The following is a 27,652-nucleotide window of genomic DNA, read 5'->3' as shown; positions in this document are numbered from 1 at the left end:
TCTCATTTCTTGCAACCCGAACAAGTCAGGAAAGTACAAATACCCCCCCAAATGACCCCTTTTTTGAAAGGAGACATTCCAAGGTATTTACTAAGATGCATGGTGAGGTTTTTGATGTTGTCATCTTTTTCCCACAATTCTTTGCAAAATGAAGATTTTTTATTTATTTTTTCTCACAAAATTTTCAATGTAATACATTATTTCTCTCACATGGCATGTGTATACCACAAATGACACCCCAAAATACGTTCTGCTACTCCTTCTGAGTATTTCGATACCAAATGTGTGAGACTTTTACACAGCCTGGCCACATACAGAGGCCCAATATTGAAATAGCACCATCAGGCGTTCTAGGAGCATAAATTACACATCTTATTTCTCAACCACCTATTACAGTTTTGAAGGCCCTGGAGCACCAGGACAATGGAAATGCCCACAAAGTGACCCCACGTGGCACTGACGACACGTGGCACTGACGACACGTGGCATTGACAGATGGCACTGGAGGCAGATGGGGCTGGCAGATGGGGCTGGCAGATGGGGCTGGCACTGGCAGATGGTGCTGGCTATTTGCTCTGGCTAATTGCTCTGGCAAATGGGGCAGGCAGATGGCACTGCGGCTGGCAGATGGCGCTGGCAGGTGGCGCTGGCAGGTGGCACTGGGGCTGACGGATGGCACTGGGGCTGACGGATGGCACTGGCAGGTGGCGCTGGCAGGTGGCGCTGGCAGGTGGCACTGGCACGTGGCACTTGCACTGGGGCTGGCGGTACTGGGACTGGCGGCACTGGGGCTGACGGATGGCACTGGCAGGTGGCACTGGCGCTGGCAGGTGGCACTGGCAGGTGGCACTAGCAAGTGGCACTGGCGGCACTGGCACTGGTGGTGGCACTGGCAGGTGGCACTGGCGGCACTGGGGCTGACGGATGGCGCTGGCAGATGGCACTGGCGCTGGCAGGTGGCACTGGCGCTGGCAGGTGGCACTGACTGGCGGCACTGGGGCTGACGGCACTGGGGCTGACGGCACTGATGGCACTGGGGCTGATGGACGGCACTGGGGCTGACGGACGGCACTGGGGCTGGCAGGCGGCACTGGCGGCACTGGGGCTGACGGCACTGGGGCTGACGGCACTGGGGCTGACGGCACTGGGGCTGACGGCAGGCGCTGGCAGGTGGCACTGGCGGCACTGGCACTACTGGCAGATGGCACTGGGCTGACAGATGGCACTGGGGCTGACAGATGGCACTGGGGCTGACAGATGGCACTGGGGCTGACACTGGCACTGGGGCTGACACTGGCACTGGGGTTGAGACTGGCACTGGGGCTGACACTTAGATCGCTCTCCCTCCTCACACGCTATCTCTGTGTGAGGAGGGAGAGACACGGCAATGGGAGATGATCTCATATGTTTACATATGAGATCATCTCCCATTGGCAGCTGCGATCGCGCTGTGAACGGCCGCTTTGATTGGCCGTTCACGGCGATCTGTATTTGCCTGTCTCCGGGAGACACGGCAAATACAATACTTCCGCGATGCACGCCCCCGGCGGCGCTCATTGCGGAAGTAAACACCAGGCCGTCCAGGGACGGCCAGGCGAAGGAAGCCGCCCGCTCTAAGGCCGTCATTCGGCCATAGGGCGGGTGGGAAGCGGTTAAAACCGTATATGTTTACCTTTTTTTAACCACTTGGGATCCGCGCTATTGCAAAATGACGGCAATAGCGCGGACCCACATTTTCGGGACTACGTCTATTGACGTAGTCCCGGTTACGAGCGGCCTGCGCGCCCCCTGAGGGGCGTGCGCGGCGCGCTCTGTGATCGGCGAGTCCGTGAGACTCGCCTGATCACCGATCCGTGTAAGGGGTCGATCCCGACCCCTTATCACGTGATCAGCTGTCAGCCAATGACAGCTGATCATGTGATAAAACGGAGCCGGTAATCGGCTAGTATTCCTCCTCGCGCTGACAGCGCGAGGAGAAAAAAAAAAAGCCTTCGCCGGCGGCCGTGTTCGGGACATCAGTCCCGATCACGGCCAGCAATTTAAAAGGACACCTGCCCCCTGCCAGTGCCCACCTGCCACCCGCAGTGCCATCCTGAAATAAAGTAAGTGCCCCCCTGTCAGTGCCACCCAGCAGTGCCCATAGTGCCCACAGTGCCACCCAGCAGTGCCCACAGTGCCACCCAGCAGTGCCCACAGTGCCACCCACAGTGCCACCCAGCAGTGCCACCCACAGTGCCACCCAAAATCTGCCTCAGGTGCTGCACCCCAGTGCCGCCCATCAGTGCCCAGCAGTGCCGCCCATCAGTGCCCAGCAGTGCCGCCCATCAGTGCCCAGCAGTGCCACCTATCAGAGCCACCTATCAGTGCCCATCAGTCCCATCTATCTGTGGTACCTATCAGTGCCCATCCATGCCACCCATCCGTGCCACTTATCCGTGCCACCCATCCGTGCCATCTTATCTGTGCCCATCTTTGCCCATCAGTGCCGCCTTATCTGTGCCCATCGGTGCCGCCTTATCTGTGCCTATTAGTGCCGCCTTAACTATGCCTATCAGTGCCCACCAGTGCAGCCTATCAGTGCCCACCAATGCAGCCCATCAGTGCCCACCAATGCAGCCTATCAGTGCCGCCTAATCAGCGCACTTCAATGAAGGAGAAAAATGACCCGTTTGCAAAATTTTTTAACAAACTATTAAAACATGATTTTTTTTTTTTTTTTGCATCTTTTTTTGTTTGTTTAGCAAAAAATAAAACTCCGAGCTGTAACTAAATACCACCAAAAGAAAGCTCTATTTGTGGGAAAAAAATGATAAAAATTTCATTTGGGTACAGTGTTGTATGACCGCGTAATTGTCACTCAAAGTGCATCAGCGCTGAAAGCTGAAAATTGGTCTGGGACTGAGGGGGGTTTAAGTGCCCAGTAAGCAAGTGGTTAATAATTGACACAATGTTATTTTGATGTGCCTCATGTATATTTACATTTGCAGCCTTTTTAAATAGACTGCCAATTCCGTAAAGGTTTGGACGCTGTTTAAAATCAACATACAACAGAATGCAATGATTGTCAAATCTCATAAACTTGTAAAGTATTTATATTCACAATAGAAAATAGAAATGTTTAAACTGAGAAAATGTACCATTTTAAGAAAAATAAAAAGGTAATTTTTGAAAATTCAATTTATAATTTTTAATTCAGAATTTTGAAATGTAAATTTCTGGGAACTGAGGAGACCAGTTGCTGGAGTTTTGGGAAAGGAATGTTGTCCCATTCTTGCCTGATGTAGCTCTACAGTCCTGGGTCGTCTTTGTTGTGATTTATTGTTTTAAGAGGTTTGGACTTAAAGCGGTGTTCCAATAAGAAAAAAATAATTAAAGTTCGCAGCTACAAATACTGCAGCTTCTGACTTTTAATAATCGGACACTTACCTATCCCAAGGTCCAGCGATGCCCCAATCGTCTCCCCCTCCGCTTGGTGGCACCGGCATTTTAATTGTGGGCGCCCAGCTGTGGCTTCACAGCTGGGCACCCAATGCGCGTGCTGTTTGGCCACGCAATCATCTGGGACCAGTCACGAGAGGCGATCTCCCTTCCTGCGCCAAGGGAAGTGACGTTAGGAGCTCAGGCGTTGGAGGAGGCAGACTATGAGGGAGCCTCTAGCAACAGGCATTTAAAGGTGAGTGCAGCTTTTTTTTAAGCACATTAATATTTTTTTTTTGGGGTGTAACTCCACTTTAATGAAGGCCAGTTAATCACCTGGATGCTTCTTCTATGAAGGCCGGGGCTGTTGTCAGAGATGCCGTATGCTGTTTAGCATTGTCCTGCTGAAATATGCAGTGTTTTCAGAAAAAGATGTAATCTCGATGGGAGCATATGCTGCTCTTAAACCTGGATACTACTTTCAGCATTGATGGTGCCTTTCCAGATGTGCAAGATGCCCATTTCATACACACTAATGTCCCCCATATAATCATAGATGTAGGCTTTTGAACTGCATGATAACAAGCTGGAAGGTCTTTCTCCTCTTTTTAGTCCTGAGGATGTGGCATTCATGGTTGCCAAAAAGAACAGTTTTCCACTTTGCAACAGACCATTGTAAATGTGCTTTGGCCTAGAGAAGATGGCGGCATTCCTAACCCATGTTCAGATATGGCTTCTTCTTTGCATGGTGGAGCTTTATCTTGCATTCTTGCATGGTTCAGACTGTTTTTGGAAGTATTCCTAAGCCCATGCAGTGGTGATCATTACAGAATCATGTCGGTTTTTTAATGCAGTACTGCCTGAAGTTCACAGGCATCTATTATTGCCTTCTCTTTGCACACAGATATTAATCCAGATTCTCTGAATCTTTTGATATTATGTACTGTAGACGATTTCAGTTTGTTGAACATTATTCAGAAATTGTTCCACAATTTTTAGATTCAGGTTTTTACAGATTGGTAAACTTCTGCCCATTTTTACTTCTGAGATACTGACTCCCTAAGATGTTCTTTTTAGACCCAATCATGTTCCTGACCTGTTGCCAATCAACCTTATTTGCAAAATATTCTCCCAACTCTTCCTTGTTACCACTTAGTACCACTTACTTTGCAAGATTTTTGTTGCACTGTCCCAACTTTTTTGAGATGCTATTCTGCCATTCAAACTTACATTCTTTTTTCTTAAAATGGTACAAAATTGTATGTTTTCTGATTTCTATTGTGAATAAAATGAGATTTGCAAATTTCATTACATTTTTTTGTAGATTTTACACAGTGTTTCAACTTATTTAGAATTGAGGTTGTGTTCTACTATTATGCTTAAATTTTAGGGGATGTGGCAACCCCTAGCTCTAGTTTCCACCTTGTACAGATTGTGCAGATCCTTTGTCTTTATAGTATATGAGTTGTGTTTCTGTTAAGTATACCATTGGGGGCTTGGTAATCATGCATAGGATGGTTGAAGGATTGCAATTTCTGATATCACTGTGCCTTTTGTGGTTGTGTGGTGTAGAAACCAGCTAATACGTGGCGGCTGGTGCTTAAAATTTTTTGGGTTGCCACTGTGCCCATCAAACACTGCCACTGTGCCCTTGAATGCCCCCAGGGTGAAACCCCACCCACTCACCGTCTGCCCAGCATTTACCCTGTCTTGGTGGGGCAGCGGGTGACAGCGACGAGCCATCCTCTCCTCCTGATAGGTGTCCAATAGCGGCACCTATCGTTTCCGCCAATCAGGTAACAGGTAACAGACCTTAACACCTGATTGGCTGAAAGGTGGTTTAGCATTAGGAAAGCGAATATTCATTTGCTTTTCTAACACAGCTGAGTGACCTGGGAGCACCCACCATGGCGTTTGCAGGTCACTTTTTTTATGCCTATTATAGCCTATGGCTCTAATCAGGTGCTTCAAACACCCCGCCGCTGTAATTCAGGCACTCCAAAAAGGGGCGATGAATATATCTCTTGGTGATAGAGGCGGTTGCACCCTTATGGATGCACCGCCACTGAAGCCAATTTAAAATGGTTCATTGGGAGGTTGCCTGGAGTACAAAGTTAGTATCTGGAGGAGTAATATCTGTGAACATGACCTTTTTGAAAGAAAAAAATTAGTTGCACAAAAATGAAGAATAAAGTGGTAGTCCTAGAAAGGGAGCATTTGTAGTTGGAACTATGGTGCAAGAAAAATATAATTCTAATTCAATACTAAGTAGCGATGGGAGAAACTGCCTGGATTCAATTTGGAGATGATCTGGCAAATCTGTCTCAAAGTGTAGTGAACCTGAAATTTGCAGTGAATCATATTGAAAAATGAAGTTAGATTTGCAGGTAACCAGGAGTCTTTCAGAACAGCACCTTGAGAGTGGCTCCACCCCCCCCCCCCCCCCCTTGCCAGGAAACACACCTCCACCAATCTTTAATAGGAGGCTCCTTCTCACTTATCACCAGTAGTAGTAGAGAAGGATTCCAGCCCAAGCTGGAACACGTAATCAGAATATGGTTAGTCACAGTAATAAGTAATAATTATAATAATTTAAAACAATAAGGGCGGGTTGCTGCTGCCTGAAAGACTCCTGGAAAACAAGTTACTGGTAAGTCTAACTTGATTTTTCCCCTAACTTCTTTCAGGACAGCACCTTGAGAGGATAAAAGACTTACCCACTAGGGAGGGACCACAGCCTGTAAGACCTTTCTGCCAAAAGCCTGCCCGCTTGCTGACAGAAGATCCAGTCTGTAATGGCGGACAAATGTTGGGTAACTTGACCACGTAGCCACCTTACAAATTTGATCTGGGGTGACACCAGCTTTTTCTGCCCTTGTAGTGGCCTGAGCCCTGGTGGAATGTGCTTTAATGCTCATGTAATAAAGTCCTTTTTATGTCCAAATTGTGGAATTGGCTTTCTTTCTCCTGAAGGGTTTGAGCAAACGGTTGTTAAGATTATCTCCTGCGACCTGTTGTGGGCTGACGCTACCTTTGTCAAAAACCCTGGTTTGGTTTTGAGTATAATCCCATCTGTGTAGATGGATAAAAAGGTTTTTTTAACCGATAGAGCGTGTAGCTCACTAATTCTCCTTGTTATTGCAACCAAAAATAAATTCTTAAGATTAAGATTCTTCAGTGAAATTGCTAGACGTGGTTCAAAAGGTTCCTTTGTGAGGGATTGTAGGACCACTGATAGATCCCATTTGGGAAAGTGCTTAGCAGGAGCTGGTCTGGATCTAGTAAGCGCCTTGAAAAATCTTTTAACTAAGGGCTCAGAAGAGACTGGTCTTTGTAGAAAGACTCCCAGTGCGGCTACTTGCACCTTAAGCATGCTGACTGACTAGCCTTTGTCTGTACCATTTTGAATGAATTCTAAAATTGACACCATATTTTCTACCGTTCTATTTGTGGAATGACACCAGGAGTTGTAGACGTTCCAATATTTAGCATAGATTTTTCTGGTTACTGTTTTTCTACTGGAAAGTAAGGTAGTTACCAAAGGTTGTGACAAACCTTTTGTTTAACAACTGCTCCTCAGATACCAGATGGCGAGGCTTAGACTGGCCACTTCCAGATGATGTATCGGACCTTGTAGAAACAAGTCTTGCCAGAGCGGCAGCTGCCATGATGGTTTGACTGCCATCTGCAGAACGGTGGCAAACCATGCCCTTTTTGGCCAACATGGAATAATTAGAATTACTGCCACCTTCTTCCTCAATACTAACGGGATTAGTTGAAATGGAGGAAAGACGCAACCCAGATGAAAGTTGCGAGGCTGTATTAATGCATCTGTCCCCTGTGAACTGTTTCTGTGAATGGAGAAGAAAACCGTGAGTTGCGTATTTTCTTATGAAGCAAACAGATTTATTGGTGGCTGGCCCCAGGCCCTGGTGATCATTGCAAAACATCTGGATTCAAGGTCGAATCTGCCACTACATTTAGGGTGCCTTTTGTGGTGGACTACTGATAAGGGCAGCAAATGATTTTCCACCCGTCCTAGAATCTTTAGAGCCAGTAACTGAAGGGTTTTGCTTCTTGCGTCCCCTTGCTTGTTCAGATAGGCTATGGTAGCGTCATTGTCTGAGAGAACCTAGACATGGAAACCTTGAAGGATTGGAGAGAAGGCATCCAATGCTAAGGCGACTGTCCTTACCTCCCTCCAATTTGAGGACCTTTTCCTCTCTGACTGGGACTAAACTCCTTGTGCGACGTTTTGACCCAGGTGCGCCCCCCCCCCCCCCCATCCCCACATGCTGGGATCTGTCTTTACCACCTTTTCTATTGGGAAAGGCCATAGCAGGCAGATTTGCCCGATTTCTTCGCCACCAAAGCGATTTGCTTGACTTTGATGGGGATTTTTACCTTTGACTCCAGAGATTCTGTCCTGTGATTCCATGCTCTCGGGGAAACTCTGAAGAGGTCTGAAATGTAACCTTGCCCATTGAATGGCTGGTGTGGTTGAGGTTAGGGTTCCTAGGAATGACATGACTCGTCTGACTGATAATTCCTAATTTGTCTGTAAGGAGGCTATGACGTTTTGGACTTTTTTACCTTTTTCTCATCTGGGAGAAAAACTCTCTGCTCCACTGAACAGATTTGATACCCCAGAAATTGTACTACTTGGGCTGGATTGAAATGTGGCTTTTGCATATTTACAATCCAACCCAAGGCTTCTAGATGACCGCAGGCTTTTCTGAGGTCCTCTAACAATTTCTCCCTAGAAGGGGCAAAGAAGAGCAGGTCGTCTAGGTACAGAATTACAGCGATCCCCTGCAGGCGGAGAAGTGCGAGAGCTTCTGCCATCCATCTTTGTAAATATTTGTGGGGCAGAAGAAAGGCCGAAGGGGAGGGCCTTGAATTGTAGGTGCAGAACCTCGTTCCCCAAGTTTATCGTCATCCCTAGGAATGGGGATATGCAGATAGGCATCTCGAAGGTCAATCAATGCCATAAAGCATTTCCTTGTCAATAGGTTTCTGAACGTGAAGATGGAGTCCATACGAAACCTTTTGTATAGGACTGATCTGTTCAGCCATTTCAAGTTGTAGATTAACTGAAAACTTCCAGATGGCTTTTTTATCAGGACTATAGGGGAATAGAATCCCTGATAATGCTCCCCCTGTGGAACCATGAGTCACAACCCCCTGATCTATCAGATCCTTTAACAGGTTCTTCATCACTAGGGCCTTTGTTGCATCTCTTGGTAAGTTTGTTATAAAGTACTATTCTGGGGGGAGATCCGAAAATTGTATTCTGTAACCTTGGGCCAGCATGCGCAGAATGTACTGGTTTTCTGTTATTCTTGCCCAATAGGGGAGAAAGCCCTGAAGTCTAACTCCCACCTGTAACCGGCTGTCATTGCATCTTGCTGGTTGACACAGGAGGATGAAAAAGGACATTTCCTTTGCCTTTTCCCCTCTTCCCTGACCAATTTCTCTTTTACTCTTGAGGCTTGTTTTGTTCCTGAGCCCTTTCAGGATGAAAAAAATGGCTGTTACTTCTTCTTGACATTAAAAGATTTTTATTTATCTGTACTCCTGTCAAGAACTGAGTCCAAATCGGGGCCGAACAATAAATCCCCTAGGAAAGGGACGCTGCATAGTTTATTTTTACATGCTGCATCCCTCGGCCAGATTTTTAACCACAGTGCCCTTCTGACTGAATTAGTAAGGGCTGCGGCTTTTGCTGTCATCCTATTAGATTCAGCTGATGCATCTGAGACATGGGCTACAGCTGCTGACAAGGTTGAAAAGGAATCAAGGATTTTTTGCTTGGGAGAATCGGCTATTATGTGAGCCTTAAGCGGATTCAATACTCCAATACTCCATATTCCTGGAGACACAAGTAGTTGCCATTGCTGGCTTGAGGCTGCCCATGATGGATTGCCAACCCCTCCTCCGTTGCTGATCCATCTTTTTATCCATGGGGTCTTTTAAAATCCCTATGTCTTCAAATGCCAAATCGGTTGATCTTGAGAAAAGGCTGCATCAAGTTTTGGAACTTTATTCCAGAGACCCGCTGGGTCTTCATCAAAAGGAAACCTTCTCTTGTGAGCTTTTGGGAAGAAAGGTTTTCTTTCAGGATCAGTCCATTAATTTTTTTTAATTGCCTGAACAATTACTGCATGGATTGGAAAGGTACGCGTTTTGGGCTTGCATATTCCTGCATACATCATGTCATGCAAAGGCAATTCTTTGCGCTCTTCCTCTAGGCCCAAAGTAGCATAAATTGCCCTCAAGAGACCGTCTACTTGCTCCAAAGACAATTTGTATTTTGGGGGGAACATTCTCCACCTCTTCCTCATCGGATTCTTCATTAGAATGTGAAGGGCAAAGCCCTTCCTGGTTTAGAGGACCCCCTTCTGCCTCCACTGCCAGGACTAACAGTGAGCCTTGAGAAGATTGTGAGGATGGATTTGTAAGCGAACATTGGAAAGGATTGAATGGTGGCATCCAGCTCCTTTTTGACAGATGCGATCAAATCGCTGCAATGCGGAAGAAGCTTCTTCTTTCACCAAAGAGTCAATACATGCTTGACATAGTCTTTTTCCAGCCTTCAGGTAATTTTGTTTTGCATGAAGGACGTTTCTTTTTAATCCCTGGGTCAGAGCTCTTGACTTGCTATGATAAGGGAAACATTCAAGAGGCTCACCACAAGTGTACAGTGAGAAACAAGCACCAGTCTCATGTGCCCAGACAGGCTCTGCTACCAGGGTGAAATACATTCAAGTCCCACTAATAAACTAGGGACAAGAGAGCTAGAGAGACCCCATAGTAAAGCAGAATGATTGGTGGGGGTGTGTTTCCTGGCAGGTGGGTGGAGCCACTCTCTCAAGGTGCAAGGTGCAGTCCTGAAAGACGTTTGTGGAAAGCAGTGTTAAACCAAAAGCAAACCTTTATTGCATTAGTCTTTGGGGGGGGTTCTTTCCCTTATTTTCATCAGCCATTCGGTTATTTTTCAACAGAACAAGCTCTCCTGCAAATCTAGCAGTTAGTGTTGTGATAAACCATTTGCCTTTTTGTTAGTGTACCTAAATCTGATGGTTCCCCCCCGGCTGACCATGCTGCTGTCCAAAGGTGCCACTGTGCTCTTTCATTCACAGTTTGGGCACTCTAATACAAGAGGTGTATATTATTATCATATTATCATATTATTATTATCATATCATATATCAATATTATATTATTAGATCAGCATGTGAAAACAGAGGGAAAAAAGTCTTAAAAAAAAAAAAAAACTAATGCAGCTACCACATCTAAGGATTGAAAAGATGCAATATATTACATGTTTTTTTTTTTTTGTTTAACCACTTCAGCCCTGGAGGATTTGACAGCTCAATGGCTGGAGGACTTTTTACAATTTGGCACTGCGCTGCTTTAACTGGTAATTGCATTGTCATGCAATCGACTGTCACGTGACATCCCAGTTGAAGTCACGTGACAGTGACGTAACATGTAGGAAAGCAGACGGACACCGGAAGTGACGTTCACACACTCATATCTGTGTATTGTGCAGGGTTTTTTTGGAAAACAATGTGAATGGTATGTACTTTTAATAAAATTCTTTAATACATGATCTACAACACTATGGCAGGCTCCGCTTTTGTTTTCTGAGCATCTCTTTTAAGTTACCCTCGGTATTTTTTGGGAAATAAGAAGTGGTCTGGACAGGAGGAGAAGTGAAATATTGCAGCCCCCCCCCCCCTTTCAGGATTTTACGTTTGTGCTGTTCACCTTACAGCTGTAAGGTAATTACCTGGTACACTCACGGGCTTGGTGAACACCTGAGAATCGTTAGTATTGCTGGACACCATATTCCACATGTGTGATGCTTCTCTCACTGTTTGGAGGATTTAATTGACTATATATATATATATATATATATATATATATATATATATATATATATATATACTTTCACCTGAGTGACACTTGCTATTTTGGATCGGGATATATGCAATTTTATATATCACAGCCTTCTTTATGAATTTTTCTTCAGGTGTATTTACTGTTCGTTTTTATATTGCCATTTTTAAGTGTGACTATTACTTGTTGATCACTGTGAAGATTATAGCACACTAGCACTTTATTAATATTGGGGCTATTATTAGCATAGTAGCATTTCTACGGATAGCACCATTCACTTTATATTTTAGATTTGTTTCACTTATTTATTTATCACATGAATTATTGACCTTAAATTTATTTATTGATCACTTTATATGAATTACTTATATTTTCCCGCAGGGAGCACAACACCACTTTTTATATTTTTTACCTACTTGTGAGATTTGTTTGACTCATACGGTGTGTGCAGCACCTATCTAGACGTATTTTATTTTTCCATAGTAGCGCAGGAGCTCATTTTTCTACAAACCTCCCGAAATGACCCTATTTTAGAAAGTAGACACCCCAAGGAAATTTCTGAGAGGCATTTTGAGCCCATTGGATTCCACATATAACCATGCCATGTTTGAACAATATGTCATTTAGTGACAACTTTGTGTAAAAAAAAAAAAAATAATAATAATCATAAAAACAAGGATAATAAAAAAAAAAAAATTCCTGCAACTTGTGGCAAAATATAAAATATTCCATGTACTCAACATGCTTCTCATCAAATAGCTTGGGGTGTTCACTTTCCAAAATCGGGTCATTTGGGGGGTTTTGTGCTATCTTGGTATTTTATGGCCTTCAAAACTGATAGTGCGGAGTAAAATCAAAAATGTACTCCCTTTGAAATCCTGAAGGCGGTAATTGGTTTTTGGGGTCCAGTACGCGCATAGACTCACAAAAAGTCTCACACATGAGGTATCCCCATACTCGGGAGAAGCAGCGGAATGAATTTTGGGGTTTAATTCCTCATATAACCATGCCATGTTTGAGCAATATATCATTTAGTGACAACTTTGTGCAAAAAAAAAAAAAAAAAGTGTAATTTTCCCGAAACTTGTGACAAAATATAAAATATTCTATGGACTCAACATGCCTATAGGCAAATAGCTTGGGGTGTCTACTTCTCAAAAAGTGGTCATTTGGGGGGTTTTGAACTGTCGCTTATGTCTCACATCACCCACTCTTCTAACCACTTGAAGACGCAGCCCTTTATGACACTTTTTGTTTGCATAAAAAAAAAAAATATATATATATATATATATATATATATATATATATATATATATATATATATATATATATATATATATATATATAAAAAAAAATTTTTTGCAAGAAAAATTACTTTCAACCTCCAAACATATATATATTTTTATAAAGCAAAGGCCCTACAGATTAAAATGGTGGGTATTGCAATTTTTCTTTTTCACACAGTATTTGCGCAGTGATTTTTCAAACGCAATTTTTTGGGGAAAAAAACTGTTTTTTATTTTAATGCACTAAAACACACTATATTGCCCAAATGTTTGATGAAATAAAAAAGATGATCTTATGCAGAGTACATGGATACCATGTACATGGATACCAAACACGACATGCTTTAAAATTGCGCACAAAACGTGTAGCCTTTACAGGTTGCCGTTTTAGATCTACAGAGGAGGTCTACTGCTAAAATGACTGCCCTCGATCTGACCTTTCGTGGTGATACCTCACATGCATGGTGCAATTGCATTATGACACCAGACCAACGCTTGCGTTCGCCTTTGCGCGCGAGCACGGGAGGACGAGTGTTTTTTTTTATTATTATCTCAGGGAATGTAAATATCCCCTATGATAGCAATTGGTAGTGACAGGTACTTTTTTTTTTTTTTTTTAAAGTTGGGGTCTATTAGACCCTAGATCTCTCCTCTGCCCTCAAAGCATCTGACCACACCAAAATCGGTGTGATAGCTTGCCTAGGTTGGAGTCCATGGCTCAGAGATGTAGGCTCACCCTTGCAAATAAACACAGCCCACGGTAACAAAGAGATAAGCTACCTGTACTGTGAATATGTGCACGGGGGCTTGACCGGAATAGCCAAAGGATAGTCAAGGTAAAGCCTTAGTCAGGGATTCCAGAAGTCAGGATAACGATAAACAAAGCCAGGGTCTGAAGCCGGGGTCAGTTTTGGAACACTGGAACTCTGCAACAGAAGCCAGGAGCACAAGAACACTTGGCAAACATGACAAAATGAACTGCCAAAGCCCTCAGAGCGAGACAGGGTTTTATACCCAGCTAATTGGGTAACCTGCCTCAGCTGATCCAGGAGTGACAGGTACAGAGAATTTCCCACAGTACTTTATACTAAACTAGGCATGACTGGAAAGCAGGCTGAATAGAACTGAGGTGTGGCTCAGAGGTAAAGAAACAGGAGCAATAACTGACAGTAAGGAGTTCAATTCCAACCAGAGCCACTTGGGGTCGTGACCGCACCTGCCCGTCTAAAAGGCACAGTAGGGACCGTGACAATCTGTGTGTGATAAAATGCTTTGCCAATTTCCCAATGATGCTGTTTATATTCAGCGAAACTGAAGTCACAAAATGCTTGTAGCTCCTGATTTCTTAGGCCATAGTGATGATTGGAGACGTTCTGGTCTCTGATTAGCTCTATGGTCAGCTGGCTTAACCACCGGCTGCATTCTCAGGTTCCCTGTTGGGACAGGAGAGCTTGAGAAAACCATGGAAGATGGTGGGGGGAGGGGACATTCCCTCCCACTGCTTATAAAAGCAGTCTAGAAGCTAATTAGCCACTAGGATTGCTTTTATATGAAAGCCAACACCAGGCTGAAATTAATGAATACCAGAATGATGCCTGCATGTTTAGGTATCATCTTGGTGTCAAAGTCCAGCAACATACTAGTACGTTGCTTGTCCTTGTTGGGCATACATTGTAATGCTTTTTTTTTTTCATGCAACCTGTGGGCTGATCGGTGGGTATGCCCACCATTAGAATACCGTCCTTCATCCACCCACTTCTAATGATGAACATACATGCACCATTATTTTTTTAACTGTAGTGGTGAAATCGACAGCGCTGGAGTCACGGCTTTATGTATTGTGGGAGCAAACGCTGTTGCTGTCAAGATAAATGAACCATGCTGCAGCTGAATGGCGTACCTGCTAAGCAAATGATGGTTAAAAATAAAACAAACATTACAGTATAACATACCATACCTGCAAAGCAAATACAATAAAACATAGTAAAAATAAAACGGAGAAAGAACAATGGATATAGAATAGTGAGCGGACATTAGAGAGCGAACATAAGAGAGGGAACAATAGAGACAGAAGAAAAATACAATCACAACTATTTTAGGTTTTTTCATTTTATATATATTTTTTTTTTGCACTTATTATAAAAATTTTGAAAAAACTGGAAACTGAATGTTGCAGATTAGGGTCTCTCAAAATATGATGGCCATCACATCTTTCGAGACCCCGAGACCCTGTGTTAGTGTGCCTAGGACTGTGTGGTGCTGTACCCTATGCTAATACTCAACTAGTGTGTGATAGTGTTTGGAACATTCACCAATGCAGAGACCAGGTTGGTCAGGACAGGAGGGACAATAAAAGCGGGTGTCACACCTAAATCCACTTTTGCTGCAGACACATCTTTTTTAGGGTGTTCTTTGGGTAGGGGTACCAGGGAGGACATAAGGAAAATTCCTCCCATGCAGCCGGCTCACTGCATTTGCGTTGGAAAGTTGGAAAAGAGCACAGTCTGGAAACAGAAGGGCTCTGACGATCTCTTCCTGGAATTGAAGGAAGGATCCAGTCCATCCTAAAGCTTTGTATAGCACAAAAGCGTTCAGCAAAGCCAATTGAAATAAACAGACTCCTTTTTTTGTACCAGAGTCTGGTCTTACGGGCAGTTAGGTATGGCGCCAACAACTGGTCGTTGAGGTCCACCCCTTCCATGTTGTATTTGTGGACACAGGGGTTTCTCCACAGCACCAGTCGTCGTAGGAATTTGGACTCCCGTGTCTGTGTGAAGCGAGGACAGAACGAAAACATTCCATGAATCCCTCCACTTCACTGCTAACAAATTCAAGCAGGCTCTCTCCCCCTGCTTAAGTCTGGATTCTACAAACCGTTGGGGGAAGCCCTGGCGATTAGATCGCACAGTGCCACATTTCCGAATAAGGGTGACACCAAGTCCCACACTATCTTACCAGTGCTCCCTATGTAGTCTGGGCAGTTCTCTGGCTCTAAGTGACTATCTCTTACCTCGTAAACAAAACTATATGTATAGCCTATGGCCCTGTCACAGAGCTTATACATCTTGACCCCATATCTGGCACTCTTGGTGGGAAGATACTGTTTGATAGGCAATCGGCCAGAAAACGTAATCAGGGACTCGTCAACGCAGACAACTTGATCGGGAGTAAACTAGGCTGCAAAATGTTGGTTAAGTAGTTTACGAGGGGCCGAACTTTGTAGAGCCGATCAAATCCAGTGTCACCCCGAGGGCGACAGAGTTCATTGCCGTTGAAGTGCATGAACCATAAGATTTGCTCGTTTTGTGTCCTGGTCATGGAGGCAAAGAACACAGGCGTATGTATGCGTATGTATGGTGAATTGGGTCAGTGGACCAATATGACCAACTCACTCTTTTTAGTTACGCCCATGAGGAGGGATAGGCCCAGGAAGGTCTTAAAGTTGGAGACTTGGCCAGTGAATGGGGGAAGTACGGGTGCTGCAGAAGTGGTGGGCTTCCAATTGGGATTTGCGAATGCAGCAGGAAGGGCACTATGGGCTTGACGGGCCTGTGTTTGTCTTTTTCTTGGTGGCAGCAGGACACTACTCATGCTAGCCTCCTCGCCAGTTTGAACTGCACTTATGGGACTCACCACATCACCAAGTGTTACTGTAGTGCTGGATGTAAGACCAGGATGTTCTAGGCCACTGGTGCTTACGATGGTCCTGCGGTTCTTGCACCACAGCGATGGCAGAAGATCAGTGTCTGGTACGCCTGGCCTTGGCAGGGACCACAACTCCGTCGTCAAAACTATCTGTCAGGGTCCGCTGCTGTCTACATGTTTGTATTCTGAGCCTGAATCTGACAGATGAGTGACTTCCGCTTCACCATCTGTCATGCTCAGAAACGTGTAGGACTCTTCACTACTGTACCTTCAATTTTACATTTTGGTCTCTAAATTTACTGGTACAGTAGTGAGACTCACCTGACTGTCAGCAACTGCTTCAAATACTGCAAAAAAACTGTTAGCGTTTTGCTGGGATCAGGCCAGACTCTGTAAACGCTGCAGTTATTTGTTTTGTGTTTTGTAAGTGACCGTGATCGATTGATACTGCAATTGGGTGGGCTGGGCTGGGCGGATTGGCTAAAGGTGCTAGCAGGTACAGTAGGTGACCGTGATATTGTGTCAATCTCGCCGCTTTTATCTGCGAGATTGACACCCTGGGAGCCCCGTCGCGGGAGCCAGCGCCGAGCCGGCTCGCATCGGGAAAGAGAAAATGTTTCTTTTCCTTTCCCGATAAGCGACAAGCATCGCTGACATTGAGGCCGGTTTCACACTAGTGCGGGGATCCGAATTGGATTCCCGTCAATACCAGACACTGTATTTGGTATGAATCCTAAGGGAGAACCCCACGCCAAAAAAAAAAAAAAATGGCATGGGTTCCCCCTCCGGAGGCATGCCAGGGTCCTAGGTCCAGTAGGGATTTTAAGGGGAATCCCCTATGCCGAAAAAAAAAAATGGCGTGGGGGGTCCCCCCAAAATTCATACCGGACCCCTATCCGAGCACGCAGCCTGGCCGGTCAGGAAAGGGGGTGGGGACGAGCGAGTGCCCTCCCCGAGCCGTACCAGGCCGCGTGCCCTCAACATGGGGGTGTGGGTGCTTTGGGGGAAGGGCGCCCCCCCACCCCAAAGCACCTTGTCCCCATGTTGATGAGGACAAGGGCCTCTTCCGGACAACCCTGGCCATTGGTTGTCGGGGGCTGGGGGCTTATATGAATCCGGGAGTCCCCTTTAAGAAGGGGGCCCCCAGATACCGGCCCCCCACCCTATGTGAATGAGTATTGGGGTACCATGTACCCCTACCCATTCATCTGGTAAAAAAAAGTAAATAAAACACAACACACAAGGGTTAAAAATTGTTTATGGCACAGCTCTGATGGTCTTTTCGCCGCTGCCCTGGGGTCCTCTTCCGACTTCGGGGGGTCTTGTCCCCCTCTTCGGCTTCTTCTTGCCGGGCCTCCACTTTCTTCCTTTAGCTCTTTTACTAGCAGAGGCCCGGTCTTCTGTCACTGCCGCCCCTTCTTCCGACTTCAGGGGTCTTGTCCCCCTCTTCGGTTCTTCTTGCCGGGCCACCACTCCTTCTTCCAGCTTTTACTAGCGGTGGCCCGGTCTTCCGCCGCCGCCTTCCGTTCTTCCTTCTTGAGATGTTGACTTAACGCTCTTTCTGGCCGCAATGCCAGGGACGCGGTGTGCGGCGACTTATATAGGGACAAGGGGCTGGGTCCCCCGGTTGATGTCACATGGTGACCCCACCCCCTTATGATGTCATAGTCCCGGAGGATGCTGGGACTGTGACATCACAAGGGGACGGGGTCACCATGTGACATCAACCGGTGACCCCGCCCCTTGTCCCTATATAAAGCCTGTCACCGGGAACCAGCGCAACAGGATCACGCTGGAAACACAATGTCGGCGGCACCTACTGCATCTGGGCTGATCACGCTAACACTGCGTTTTTGGGAACCCCGAACTTCTGGGGACGCTTGTATAGATCTGATCTGATATTGATCCGTTCAGACACTATACTACTAAGGAAGGCGTTTGGTGTGTGGGTGGGAATTAGTGCTACTGGCACTAATCTGGTGCTGCCTGGGGCGACACAGACCCTATCTGACGCTAAAACCTAACTTTGATCACCTGCTGGGTGATCAGGGGGTTAAACCTTTATTGGGTAAAATACAGCGGGTGCCCTGACACTATAAAAATTCAACTAGCTAAACTGCGTCACCTGTGACACTTATACTGTGATCACAGGTGACGGAGTCATCAAAGGGTTAAACCTTTATTGGGGGGTCCCTAGACCTATCCGGGCCCAAGACTAATAACCCCAACACTGATTTTTGTCACTAATGACACCAGTACAATGATCAAAAAAAAATCTGATTGCCGTTGCAAGTGGTGAAGGGGTTAACGGGGGGGGGGGTGGACTTGTGTTCCTACGTGACCTGGTGTCAGTGTAGCACTGTTAGATACTCTCTCCTCTTGGTCTGGAGTGGAAAAAACGCTAGGAACGATAACCAGGTCCAGGCCAGAAGGCCAGATATCATTGGCCTGGGCTTGGGGATTGATCAGTTCCTGATCAAATCCGATCTTTGCAGCCGGCAGAAGGGGGGTGCGCGCACGGAACATATAGCTATGTGGTTTCATGCAGCCAGATCAACGTGCCACAGTGTAACTGCAGCGGCCTGTCCGGAACTGGTTAATACCACTTGAAGTTTTTGGGAAAATAAGTAAACAATTGGGACAAAAAGGGCCTTTACAGAACATTTTAGCTTGTCAAACTGAACTGCATAATCCAGATGAGGTATTACTAATGCAGGGGTAAAATATAAAGTATTTCTGTCTATCTCATATCTTAATCATTAGGGATGGACAAAACGGTTCAGGCCGAGCATAAGGTCGCCGAACATTCCGCCAAGCGCACAGTCAATAGGTTAAGGAGCGGGGCCTGGGAAGCTAGCCACCATGTCCTTAACAACGTATGAGTCATCAGCTTCCTGCTGACAGCTGAATGGAAAACAAATTGCCAAATTAGCTGGCAATAGAAAAATGTAAAACCCTTATCCGAGCATGCAGCTTGGCAGGCCAGGAAGGGGAGGTGGGGCGAACAAGCGAGCAGCCCACACTAGGCCATATGCCCACAACACCCCAAAGCAGATTGTCTCCATGTTGATAGGGACAAGGGCCTCTTCCCTACAACCCTGGCCGGTGGTTGTGGGGGTCTGTGGGCAGGGGGCTTATCAGAATCTGGAAGCCTCCTTTAACAAGGGGGCCACTGGATCCTGGTGTCCCCCTATGTGAATGAGTACATAGTACCCCTACTCATTCACCAAAAAAGTGTCAGAAATAAAGACCGGAGGCAATTTTTGACAATTCCTTTATTAATAAAAGTAAAAAAGGGTCCCCCCCCCCTCCCATGTAGATCCATCGTCCATTAGGATGCCTACCGCACCACCAGACCTGAAAAATAAACCAACCCCCCCCAAAAAAAAAAACCTATCCGCCATGTGATAGTTCTTAACTAGTTAATTGGGGGGCGTGGCCTGGACATGTGACAGTGAGGACACTTCTCATGTGAGCTCCGGTGTCGGAACTTGCATTTTCAACTTAATCAACAGCCTTTTGTACCCTGATCCTTATGGCCAGCATGGGGAAGAGACAGGGTAAGACCCAGCCTAAAAAGGGCACCCCCGCAAACTCCAAGAGATTTCTCGCCGCGGATCCTGAGGATTTCCTGGAGACGGACAGCCTAGGCTGCTCACCACGTGGATCGGGAGTGTGCTCCACCTTCTGCCACATGCCCGAAACCAGACACCTGTCTCCAGTGACCTCTGGAGGATTAGACAGGGAGAGAAGCACAGACACTCAGGAGTTGCGGAGCTGGTGAGTGATCTCCCCACTAAATCGGACCTGGCATCTATGCTATTGAGCCTGTAAAAGGTAATTAAAAAAAGAACTGTCTGCAGTACGAGCAGATCTCACACACGTGCTAGAAAGGGTGGATGAGACATACACGCAACGGCCATTAGAGACTTGCAGGTAACAACTCGCAACCTCTCCATAGCCCACAGAATGGCGCTTTATAAGATTGAGGACCAGGAGAACCGCAACAAGAGAAGATATAGCCGCATTAGAGGATTACCAGAGGCAACAAGAGATGATGACCTTGTGGCCTCCATTAGCGGCATTTTTAACAGCCTCCTGGGTAACTCGGCTGGTCACCCCCTGAAGCTGGATAGGGTACATCTCACCCTTCGCCCACACAATCTGTCCTCTGAAACTCTAAGAGATGTTATCTGCCGGGTCCACTACTATGAGAAAAAGGAACTCATTATGCGGAAAGCAAGAGAGGCAGCCACATTGGATTTTGATGGCATCGTACTGTCCTTTTTCCCAGACTTGGCCAGGGAATAGCTGGAACGGCGGAGAGCACTTAGAAGCCTCACGTAGTTTCTCTGTGAGAGGTTTAACTACAGATGGGGATTTCCAGCAGTCCTTATACAAGGATGGAAAAACGGCTATTCTCCACTTTCCGGAAGATCTAGACACGTTCTGCTTGTATCTTAGCATTGAACCCCCAGAGTTGCCCAGATGGCAGGATGCCATACCTGCACTCTCTAACATGTCCGAAGTGCAATGGCAGAAAGTTCCCCATAGACGCCACTCCGCCATACCGGGTACTACCCCACATGTGGGCTGAGTCCCTAATCTGCATATGCTATGTTTCAACCTGAGTTCTAATATGGGTTCACAGTAAGCATATTGCCTTGTCAAAATGCTATCTAATATTCAGTGATAGTAATCTTTAGTTTGTTTTATTGGAAAGTTTAATAGTTTATATAGCTATACCTCTCATGGCAGAAGGTAGCATGATCAAGGTGTAACAACTGTTTACGCCTAATGCTATTTAAGGCACTTTAGCTCTGTGCCAGCGCCGGACCATGCAGACGGCGTGTACCTGGTTTGGCCACGCGAGCTCTGGGTACTAAAGCGGCTCCGCCTCCTTGCCTGGGGCAGCGGGGGATCCTGTCCACCACTGCAGCTATCCCTCACAGGGTGGCACGTGTTGGGGGATTGGACCCTGTAGTGTTCCATGCATTGCACCACAAGGAATTGCGTGCACACCATAGACTTGTGTATGACATTTGCATTTTTTTTTCTTTTTTCTTCTTCTCTCTCTCCTTCTCGTCTTTTCTCCTTGATCCTCTCTTTGCTATTCTTTTCTCTCCCACCCTCCGATCTCTTCCCTCCAGCCTTACAGGAGATTATGAATATGGTGCTTCGCCCCAACGGATCCAATGGCCACAATCAATTTGATTTCCCTCAATGCTTCACGCTCCTGGTAAGACACATATCTTCTATAGAAAACTTAAGCGTATGCAGGGAGATATTAACTTCCTGCAGGAAACCCACCTAACACACACCACATCAGTTAGATTGTTTGCTCCTCATTATCCTACATGGTATTATAGCCTTTCAGATGTTACGAAGGCAAAGGGTGTGGCCATTGAATTCCAGAAGGGAACATCATTTACTTTAGAGGTTACTCTTGTGGATCCACTTGGTAGATTTTTATTCTTGAAGGGTAGCCTGGGCAACGTACAATGCATACTAGCTAATTTTTATGTCCCAAACCAGGGCCAGGCGAGCTTTCTAGCAGTAACTGGACAAATTGAGGGACTTTGCTCAAGGATGCATTGTCCTTGCAGGGGACCTTAATCCCCCCTAGAGCCTACTCTAGACACCTCTCAAGGGAAGTCTCTTGCATTTATACGCAAACAGTTAAATACAGCTCAGCTTATAGATGTTTGGAAGATAATACATCTACGAGAAAAGGACTACACTCACTATTCACACCTTCACAGCTCCCATTCATGGATAATTACTTTTTTATAACCCATCATTACTTATTACGTATCACAATCCTGCATTGAAATCTCAACAATCTCTGGTCATGCCCCAATTAGCCTAGCACTGCAAATACCATCCTTGCTGGTTAAATCTATAAATTGAAAGCTAAATGACTCCCTTATCGTGGAAGAGGTCAACATAAAGGTGATTGGGGATGGTCTCTCCATTTTCAAGAGAATGCCTCTGCTGAGATATCTTCTGGGGTTCTCTGGGAAGCCCATAAGGCTCATATGCGTGGCAAACTTATCGAACTGGGCTCCAGAAAGAAGAGACAGAGAACACAACTACAATCATAACTCAAAGACCTAGGTAATCTAGAGAATAATCAAATTCACCAACTCGCCCTCTATTTTTCAGTCCCTCACGCAGAAAAGAGAAGAATTAAAGGCTCTTTTTTATGAGGAACATACTTCTCGGCTCCGTATAGTGTTCCAACAATACGAGTGGGAGAATAAACCCAGTTGTCTTTTAGCCAGCTCTTTGCAACACAAAAAAACAGCCTCTTGCATAGCTAAAATCAAATCACCCTCAGATGCTATGCTGTATAAAACTACTGAAATTGCGAAGGCATGCCTTTTTTTACCAACAACTGTATCAGGTTAGCAAAACCACCTCAGATGGGGCAACTAGAGAGGCACTAATACAAGAATATCCCACACAGGCCACACTACCGAAACTCCCCGCTGCTACACTAGAGGCACTGGAGGGAGAGCTCAGGGCGACACTTAAATCTATGGCTAATGGTAAAGCACCAGTTTCTGATGGATTGACGGTGGCCTACTACCGTGCCTTTGCTGACATCTTACTCCCATATCTGATGTCATATGCTCGCTCTGTCTCCACAGGTGTGGGCCTTCATCTGGTGACTCTCCACACCCACATCACAATACTCCCCAAACCTGGGAAGGACAGTAGTCTTTGTGGCAGTTGCCACCCAATTTCTTTATTGAATCTAGATGCTAAACTTTACGCTAAAGCAAACACACTTAGACTTATGCCCCTAAGACTTATGCCCCTGATCTCCCAGTGGATTTTCACAGATCAACCCGGTTTTATCCTGGGTAGGGAGGCTCGGGATAATTCTCTCAGAATGCTTTCTTTAATTTCCTACGTGCACAGGTGCTCCCAGCCCGCCCTTCTCTTGTCTAATGATGCTGAAAAAGCTCTTGATGGGGTGGACTGGGAGTACCTGATGTCTACGTTACAGCATCTCGGCATAGGCCCAAACATGCTGGCAAGAATCCCAGCATTATACCAGTCGCCCTTGGCACAGTTGGGAGTCAATGGTATACTGAGTGAACCCTTCTACCTCCACAATGGAACCCGGCAGGGATGCCCCCTCTCATCCTATTTGCCCTTTCATTAGAACCCTTCCTAGCGACGATATGCAATTGTGAATGCTGGAACCTTTAGTTCCATCGCTTGTGTGTCATGTACGCAGATGTGACCCCCCTCCTTTGTGCTCTCCTGAAAGAATGTAGCTGGGATGAGAGGTTGGTGATAAGCTGGAAGGACACCATGCCAATTTCAGTTTTTTTAGACAAAACATTTATAACAAAATGTGCCGGGTTAACGAATCTAATGATAAACAATGTGATCACAATTATTTTTGAATCTTTTTTCCAAACATGGTAAAATGAAGGTTACATTGATAGTGGAAACAGTGCATTAAAAAAAAAAAAAAAAAAAGAGAGGAATTGAGTAAAATTAGGTAATATGTCCCCCTTTAAGGACATTTATCTGTGCATATATATTAGTGTGTGATGTTGAAATTATCATATGAGTATTAATTTCTAATAGGAGTTTAACAATTTTATTAATAAATATTGATATAGGGAAACTGGTTTAGACAACCTTTGGTTGGAAATGAAATCCAGGTTAATGGGAAAATTGGTAAAAATTGGATTAGTTTAGATTAAGATAATAATTTTGTAATTTTACATTTATTGAGTGGAAAGAAAAAAAAAAAGATTAAGATGTGGTTGTTAATTTGAATACAGCTGCAATAATGTTTAATTACAAAATTGTTATCTTCATTTTAACCTTCATTTTACCATTTTTTGAAAACAGATTCAAAAATAATTGTGATCACATTGTTTATCATTAGATTCGTTTACCTGACACATTTTGTTATAAATGTTTTGTCTAAAAAAATTAAATTGGCATGGTGTCCTTCCAGCTTATCACCAACCTCTCATCCCAGCTACATTCTTTCAGGAGAGCACAAAGGAGGGGGGTCACATCTGCGTACATGACACACTCAAGTGAGATAGAACTAAAAGGTTCCAGCATTCACAAACATACACAAATATATCTCTAAAATTGCTTACATTATTCCCATTTGTACACAACACATGCATATCATCCTCTCACTTTAACGCTTTTTAATACTTCCTTGCTTAAACTTCTGCTTTCTTTATTTTGTTCTGATATCCTTTGCATGCAATGTATTGTAATACCATACTTCACATACTGTACCTTCTATGATCAAACGGGCAGCCATAGTGCTCATCCCATCTTCCCTCTCTGACAACATATAAAGCATTCTGTTTTAACTCTCATTATGATTTCTTGACTTTACTAGTTGTAGTGCCTGACCCCAAATTCATCCCACAACTTAACATCAAAAAGTCCCTTTCTGTCTAGTGTTAATTGTCACCCTTGATCCATCCTGCTCACATAGATAGCTGTTTCTCTAGCTGTATACTCTGCATGATTCTTTGTCCCTGTGGACTTTGGTGGTAACCCAGTTACCCTTTGTGGATCCCTGTCCACTTTAACCATTAATCTAGGGGCTCAGTATAGGCGGAACCGCACCTTCGGTTCATATATAGCGCTCCTCTTGCACTGGGCATTTTTGAGGGTCTCTTACCCTTCATTCCCTTACTTAATTTAATGCCCATAATGACTGGGCAGTCTTCTCTGTGTGCCTATACCCTCTTGCCTCTAAACTACTTTATCTAGCAGATGTATTACATATACCTGTGAACAGCACTATTCTTCCCTTTATCTCTAAAATTTCGATTGACAGTAGACAGTGACAACATAACATTTAACCACCAATCAATATACAGTTCAATTAAGGGGAGTAAAATAGGTACCCTTTGTCCCGAAAATGCCTTACCGATCAAGGAAGTCTGATAACTCAAATGTAAGCAAAAGACTTAACTCAGCCTGCTGATTATCAGAAATTCCCAGATCGTCTCCAGCTCCTCGTTTTGGATACTCAGGGTCACCTAGGAACTCCTGCTGGCCAAGCTCGCCACCTGAAATGGATATTTTATAGATAGGCAACTCCTATCCTCATATTGATTAGTGGTTCCAAATTAATAATTACTCCAGTAGGGAACAGACACAAAAGATACGCTCAGCATCTTTCCAAATAACCGTTCTCCTTTTATTCTGATGCATTTGAAGGTTTTTATACACATGATTACGTGGGTATCACATTAATATTACAATTGTACGTTTATGGTAACAAGGGGCGTTACATAGGCAGGCTAATTCTAATCAGCACTCGAAAGAATGCAAAACGTACTGAAAACATTAGTGCCATGTGCACAGTGAGGGCATTGTGCAATACATATAAAATAGAATACAATAATATACAGAACCTACAAATTTCCATTACAGACCCTAACATACACGGGATTAAAATGGGAACATAAATATGCAGCATATGCAGACGACATTCTATTCTACGTTCAGCAAACCCTTTTTACCATCCCCAACCTCAAGTCTGCCTTTACTAAATTTGGGAACATCTCCAATTTCAAAATGTATTTGTCCAAATCGAAAATCGGCTCTGCTGAAACCTTCTTTCCCCTTTAGCTGGCAATCTCTGACTGGAAATACCACAAGGACTCTAAACTTTGAGTGCAACTGGAAGTGGACTTGTGCGGTATGGACCCATATCCTCCAATCTGGATACCTAGCAAATTCTGTAAGCTAGCAACAACTTCACCGCTTACCAAATCAACCTTGGCAATGTGGGACTCGCTATGCAAAATGCAAAAATGGCCCTACAATTCACCGCTCATGCACCTAACAGGACATTACTATTTCCCACCTGGAAACATTGACCCTAGATTTAGTAATTGGATATCAGAGACTCCTGTCCTGTTACATCAAGTAGCTATGGGACTTTGATATCCTGCCTATGTCTACACTCATCCCAACGACTCCGGTATCATTCATGAACCTATGGGAGTACCGCCAACTCTTGAAATTTGTTAAATCTCTTCCACAGCCATTGAGGTCTGAGGCCGATTTGAACGCTGTAGAGGGACTACTTGTTGGGGACCAACCACTGGCTAAACCTATTTCCTTTTTTTTATCAAGCTCTATTGACTCTACCTCCTATAGCACAGCACTCGTTCCTAGCAAAATGGGAACAGGAGTCCAAAGTCCACAATCAGACACTCAATGCTCCACAATACTCCAATTATCCCATATCTCATCCGTATCCTCGAAAGCAGCAGAAGTAAACTATAAAATGCTCACAAGATGGCACTACACTCCGGTAGTGCTCCATAAAACTTTCCCATCTAAAAGAAGAAAAGTGGACAAATATGACGAGCTACTGTAGAGGCTGGTTAAACCCCCCTCTCTCCCCCTCTAATCCCTGCTTATCTCCCTCTTTATCTCTCTTTCCTTCACTTTCCTTCTTTCCTTTCTCTTACTATTTCTTTTTATCGATGTAAAGCGTCTAGCGGTACATATCACCCAGATGGAAAATTATATATGGATAAGTTACTATTCATAAGTCATAGAATTTAAGTAACCCAGAAGTAATGACCGCACTTTAAGAAGCTAAACAAGTGTAGGTCAAAAATTTGTGAGTGATCTCCTGATTCACAATAAGATGTGATACCAAGGTATTTGTCACGTGGGGATGTGATATCTTTTGTTTTGTTTTTTATATAATTTTCTTTTTGATGTTACTTTAAAATGCTTTATACCTTTTAATAAAAACATTGAACACAAAATAGTTAATGGGGGGGGGCTGGGATCTGGGGGTCCCTCGTTAAAGGGGCTTACAGATTCTGATAAGGCCCCTGTCCACAGACCCCCCAGAACAACCACCCAGGGTTGTGGGGAAGAGGCCCTTGACCTGGGGACAAGGTGCTTTGGGGTGTTGTGGATATGTGGCCTAGTATGGTTCAGGAGGTGGGGGCTGCTCGCTCGAACCCCCCCCTTTCCTGGCCTGCCCGGCTGCATGCTCAGATGAGGGTTCATCAGCATGAGTACACAGTGCTTTGGGGTGGGTAGCCTCCCTTGTTGAGGGCATGTGGCATGGTATGGTTCAGGAAGGGGGGAGCTTGCTCGTCCCCTCCTGTCCTGGCCTGCCAGGCTACATGCTTGGATAAGGTTCTGGTGTGGAATTTGTGGGGGACCCCACACCTTTTATTTTATTTTTTCTGCCTGCAATGTTTGTTTTTTTGTCTTTTTGCAGCTGGGTAAATCAAAACAAATGTATAATGTATATTTTTTTAAATATCGTTTCTAAAGGAGCAGTGATTTTATTGATGCTTAAAGTGAAGCACTAAAAATGAAAAATTACATTAAATATAGTGCCTGGGGGTCCTCTT

At 44.8% G+C, this 27,652-nt stretch overlaps 1 protein-coding gene across 4 annotated transcripts in view; it reads left to right on the top strand.

Annotated features, from left to right (window-relative positions):
• Positions 1 to 27,652, top strand: part of LOC143964080 (A disintegrin and metalloproteinase with thrombospondin motifs 2-like) — a 1,751,863-nt gene that overhangs the window by 118,354 nt on the left and 1,605,857 nt on the right. The window lies entirely within an intron of this gene.

This window comes from Lithobates pipiens, unplaced genomic scaffold (genome assembly GCF_037356315.1).
Source record: "Lithobates pipiens isolate NorthernLeopardFrog02 unplaced genomic scaffold, aLitPip1_a1.2 Scaffold_8, whole genome shotgun sequence".
Classification (NCBI taxonomy): Eukaryota; Metazoa; Chordata; class Amphibia; order Anura; family Ranidae; genus Lithobates; species Lithobates pipiens.
Note: the sequence above shows the minus strand (reverse complement) of the source record. Positions and strands in the feature narration are given on the sequence as shown.